Here is a 6,159-nt window from a genome sequence, read left to right on the forward strand (position 1 = left end):
AAAAAAAAAAAACCCTCAACAAAGTAGATTTAGAGAGAACAGGCCTCAACATAATAAAGGCCATATATGAAAGACCCACAGCTAATGTCATCCTCCATGCAGAAAAACTGAGAGCTTTTCCTCTACAGTCAGGAACAAGACAGAGATGTCCACTCTCACCACTGTTATTTAACATAGTACTGGAAGTCCTAGCCACAGCAATCAGACAACACAAAGAAATAAAAGGCATCCGAATCAGCAAGGAAGAAGTCACTTTCACTATTTGTATAAGACATAATACTCTATATAAAAAACCTGAATGACTCCACCAAAAAATTGCTAGAACTGATATAAGAATTCAGCAATGTCACAGGTAACAAAATCAATATACAGAAATCTACTGCTTTACTATCATAATTAAGGGGTCTATCCATCAGGAAGAACTAACAATTGTAAATATTTATGCCCTGAACTAGGAAGCACCTAAATATATACATCAATTAATAATAAACATAAAGAAACTTATTGATATTAATACGATAATAGTAGGGGACTCTAACACCCCACGTACATGAATGGACAGATCATCTAAGCAGAAAATCAACAAGGAAACAATGGCTTTGAATGACACACTGGACCAAATGGATTTAACAGATATATTCAGAACATTCCATCCTAAAACAGCAGAATACACATTCTTTTCAAGTACACATGGAACATTCTCCAGAACAGATCACATATCAGCCACACAAAAAAGCCTCAACAAATTCAAGAATACTGAAGTCATACCAGGAACCTTTCCTACTACAATACTATGAAACTAGAAGTCAATCACAAGAAAAAGTCTGCAAAGACCACAAATACATGGCGGTTAAACAACATGCTACTGAAGAATGAATGGGTAAACCAAGAAATAAAAGAAGAAATAAAAAAATACATGGAAATAAATGCAAAAATAAAAGAAAATGGTTCCAACACAATGGTCCAAAACTTTTGGGATGCAGCAAAAGCAGTCATAAGAGGGAAGTATATAGCATTACAAGCCTACCTCAAGAAGCAAGAAAAATCTCAAATACACAACCTAAAGAAGCTAGAAAAAGAGCAACAAAGGTATCCTAAAACCAGCAGAAAGAAGGAAATAATAAAGATTGGAGCAGGGGCACCTGGGTGGCTCAGTCGTTAAGCATCTGCCTTCGGCTCAGGTCATGATCCCAGGGTCCTGGGATCGAGCCCCACATTGGGCTCCCTGCTCCGCGGGAGGCCTGCTTCTACCTCTCCCACTCCCCCTGCTTGTGTTCCCTCTCTCACTGTGTCTCTCTCTGTCAAATAAATAAATAAAATCTAAAAAAAAAAAAAAGATTGGAGCAGAAATAAATGATATAGAAACTAAAAAAAAATAAATGATCTGTTGATCAGTGAAACCAGGAGCTGCTTCTCTGAAAAAAAATCAATAAAATTTATAAACCTCTAGCCAGATGTATCAAGAAAAAAAGAAAGGATTCGAGTAAATAAAATAACAAATGAGAGAGGAGAAATAATACCACAGAAACACAATCATAAGAGATTATTATGAAAAACTATATGCCAACAAATTGGACAACCTGTAAGAAATGGATAAATTCCGAGAAAATTAAACTACCAAAACTGAAACAGGAAGAAACAGAAAATTTGATAAGACCAGTAAACCAGCAAAGAAACTGAGTCAGTAATCCAAAAAAAACCAACAAACAAAAGATGGCTTCACAGGCAAATTCTACCACGCATTTAAAGAAGAGTTAATACCTGTTCTTCTCAAACTATTCCAAAAAATGAAAACTACCAAATTCATTCTATGACACCAGCATTACCCTGATACCAAAACCAAATAAAGACACAACTAAAAAAATGTACAGGCCAATATTCCTGATGAACTTGGATGCAAAAATTCTCAACAAAATCCTAGCAAGATGAATTCAACAGTATATTAAAAAAATCACTCACCACAATCAAATGAGACTTATTCATGGATTGTAGGGAGGTTCAGTATTTGCAAATCAATCAACATGATACAACCCATCACTAAAAGAAAGGATAAGAACCATATGATCGTTTCAATAGACAGAGAAAAAGCATTTGACAAAGTACAACATCCATCCATGATAAAAACCTTCAACAAAGTAGGTTTAGAGGGAACTTACTTCAGTATAATAAAGGCCATATACGAAAAACCCACAGCTAATATCATCCTCAATGGGGAAAAACTGTGAGCCTTTCACTAAGGTCAGGAACCAGACAAGGATGTCCACTCTCAGCACTTTTATTTAACATAGTACTGGAAGTCCTAGTCACAGCAATCAGACAACAGTAAGAAATAGAAGGCATCCAAATCAGTAAGAAAGAAGTAAACTTGCACTACTTGCAGATGACATGATACTATACATAGAGAACCTGGAAGACTCTACCAAAAACCTGCTAGAAGTGATATACAAATTTAGTAAATTTGCAGGATACAAAATCAATGTACAGAAATTTGTTGCATTTCTATACACCAATAATGAAGCTGCAGAAAAAGAAATTAAGAAAACAATCCCATGTACAATTGCACCCAAAATAACAAGATACCTAGGAATAAACCTAACCAAAGAGGTGAAAGAGGCAAAATATTGATAAAAGAAACTGATGACAACACAAAGAAATGGAAAGGCATTCGTGCTCATGGACTGGAAGAAGCAATAATGTTAAAATGTCCATACTACCCAAAGCAATCTACAGATCTAATGCAATCCCTATCAAAATAGCAAGAGAATTTTTCACAGAACTAGAGCAAATAATCCTAATATCTGTATGGAACCACAAAAGACCCCAAATAGCCAAAGCAATCTTGAGAAGGGGGAAAAAAAAAACAAAGCTGGATGTATCAAGCTCCCAGATTTCAAACTATACTACAAAGCTATGGTATTCAAACAGTATGACACTGGCACAAAAACAGACACATGGATCAATGAACTAGAATAGGGAACCCAGAAATAAACCCACTTATATGGTCAATATTCAATGACAAAGGAGGCAAGAATGTACAATGGGGAAAAGACCATCTCTTTTCAATAAATGGTGTTGAGAAAACCAGACAACAACATGCAAAAGAATGAAAGTAGACCACTTTTTATGCCATATACAAATATAAACCAAATAGATTAAAGACCTGAAACCATAAAACTCCTAAAAGAAAATATAGGCAGTAAACTCTTGGATATCAGTCTTGGCAATATTTTTCTGGATCTGTCTCCTCAGGCAACGTTAAACAAAAGCAAAAATAAACAACTGGTACTAGATCAAACTAAAAAGTTTTGGCACGGCAAAAGAAGCCATCAACAAAACAAAGGCAATCTGCTAAATGGGAAAAGATATTTGCCAATGATATATCTGATAATTGGTTAATATACAAAATATATAAAGAATTCATACAACCCAAGGCACCTGGATGGTGCAGTCTGTTAAGCATCCAACTCTTGGTTTCAGCTCAGCTCATGATCTCAGGGCCATAAGATTGAGCCCCGCGTCAGGCTCTGCACTCAGTGGGGAGTCTGCTTGAGATATTTTCTTTCTCTGAAATAAATAAATCTTTAAAAGGTAAGAATTCATATAACTAAATGTCAAAAAACAATCAGATTAAAAAATATATACCATGGGGAAAACAGTTTCCTCAAAAAATTAAAGATAGAGGGGCGCCTGGGTGGCTCAGTTGTTAAGCATCTGCCTTTGGTTCAGGTCATGATCCCAGGGTCCTGAGATTGAGCTGTGCATCAGGCTCCCTGCTCTGTGGGGGGCCTTCTTCTCCCTCTGCCACTCCCCCTGCTTGTGTTCCCTCTCTCGCTGTGTCTCTGTCAAATAAATAAATAAAATCTTTAAAAAAAATTAAAGATAGAAACACCATATGAGCCAACAATTCCATTTCTGGGTATTTATCCAAAGAAAACAAAAACACTAATTCAAAAAGATGTATGCGTCCCTGTTTACTGCAGCATTATTTATGGTAGCCATGATAAGGAAGCAATCTAATGTTCATCAATAGATAAATGGATAAAGAAGATATAGTATATATATATACAATAGACTATTATTCAGCCATAAACAAGAGTGAAATCTTGCCATTTGTGACAACATGGATGGACCTAGAGAGTATTATACTAAGTAAAATAAGTCAGAGAAAGACAATTACCATATAATTTCACTTACATGTGGACTATAAAACAAAACAAAACAAAATAGAAATAGACTCATAAATACAGAGTACAAATTGGTGGTTGCCAGAGGGGAGGGTTTGGGGGGGGATGAGCAAAATAAGTGAAGAGGATTAAGAGGTACAAACTTCCAGCACAAAATAAATAACTGGGATGTAAAGTACAGCATAGGGAATATAGCCAATAATATAATATTATAATAACTATGTATGATAACAGATGGTAACTAGATTTGTCATGTTGATCATTTCATAATGTATATAAATATCTAATCACTACGTTGGGATACCTGAAACTAATATAATATTGTATATCAACTATACCTTAATTTTAAGAATACTATAAAAAAAATCAAAGAATATTTTTGGCGGGGAGGGGCAGAGGAAGAGGGAGAAAGAGAATCTTATGCAGGCTCCACACCCAGTGGGCTTGATCTCACAACCCTGAGATCAGGGCTGAAGCTGAAATCAAAAGTCAGACACTCAACTGACTGAGCCACCTAGGTGCCCCCAAACAAAAGAATATTGATATCTTGTTCAAATACAAACTATATTTTGCTCATCTATGTTCACATTCAAGCAGAGATGTAAATATAAAGTTTGACATATTCTATTCAGTCTATAAACTTTGTACCAAAGAAAATGAAAAGATCTTATCTGCTAAGTGTACATACATCTTATATACAATACTGCTAAAAAAAAAAAAAAAAAAAAAGGAATGTGATTGATTACCTGGGCTATTGAAGCTTTCAGAATGAAGTTTTGTTCACTTTTAAGTTTTCTCAAAATGTATAAAAGCACCTAGTGAGATTTTTTTACTGTACTGAAATGGAAGGAATAATCTCCATAAAACATGTGCCTTACAGGATGGCTATCATTGTTACTGCCCATAGAAAAGGTGTTAAAATGATGGCCTGCTGCAAACTTGCTTTCAAAATGCGGAACAAGGAAAATGTCCTTTAATTTGTAAATACACTGAGGATGAGAATGGTGAAAGGATTACAGTTAAACAGAGATGTATATGCTGTCTCTCTAAAACCGCTTGATGATCTTTGAACAGGCCATATGGAGACTAGAAAAGAATTAACTGACCGTGCCCAAGTTGCCTGATGTTATGTGTAGGCTACAACAAAAACTCATACAGTTTTTGGAAATAAGACTGCTTCAGAACAACAACAAAAACTCACCAGAAAGGCACCCAAGTTAAACAGGACTCTTGTTTCTTTACTAAAATTTTAACTTATTTGGAATCCAACTTCAATTTCACAAGTTGAAACTACCTCTGCACTTTAAAGCCTTTTTCCCTCAGGGAAAAAAAAGGGTTTAATTTATGATGACATCTAACATGCTTTGGAATGTTAAAAAATGATGAACGTTTTAGTCATGGACAGCCTATAGGATGAATGTATAGATGCAAAGGGCCTGACTGACAAATAGCTGGTCTACTAAGACAAGCCTCTAGTACTAAGTGAATAGACATTTCTGGAGAACTGAAAACTAACTCCTACAAACCTGCTATTCCTAGTAAGTAATACTTAGGAATATTACATCCTCAAACACTTTTTTTGAAAGGACATTTAGGTTGATGTCACCACACTGGACTGACACCAAGAATCAGTCTAATGTGGGCTTGATAAGACCAGAGATGCATATCAAAGTGAATATTATGTTAGATTATATTCAGTTTTACCACTACATAAAAGAAAACAAGGATGTCCTAAAGGCTGCAGGCAGTTCAGAGAAATATTATTGGAAAAGAAATAGAGTAAAAATATCCTACTGTACCATAGAGCCAAAAGAAACATTTCACTGTTATTTTTTACTAAATATGGGCAACAGATATGTCTAACTTGTCATACATATTGTATTTACATTCTCCTTTTTAAAAGTCTTACATTTATGTATATTAAGAATATATACTACAACCTATAAAATTTAAACATTCAAGAATTAAAATAGGG

At 35.0% G+C, this 6,159-nt stretch overlaps 1 long non-coding RNA gene across 1 annotated transcript in view; it reads right to left on the reverse strand.

Moving 5' to 3' along the window:
* The window catches only part of LOC145717820 (uncharacterized), an 18,518-nt gene extending 12,359 nt beyond the window's left edge, over nt 1–6,159 (reverse strand). Inside the window, exon 1 of the long non-coding RNA XR_014141269.1 lies at nt 3,436–6,159. This is a non-coding gene — a long non-coding RNA (uncharacterized LOC145717820). The remainder of the gene's footprint in view (nt 1–3,435) is intronic.

Source organism: Leptonychotes weddellii, chromosome X, assembly GCF_054177405.1.
Source record: "Leptonychotes weddellii isolate Sample4059 chromosome X, ASM5417740v2, whole genome shotgun sequence".
Lineage (NCBI taxonomy): Eukaryota > Metazoa > Chordata > Mammalia > Carnivora > Phocidae > Leptonychotes > Leptonychotes weddellii.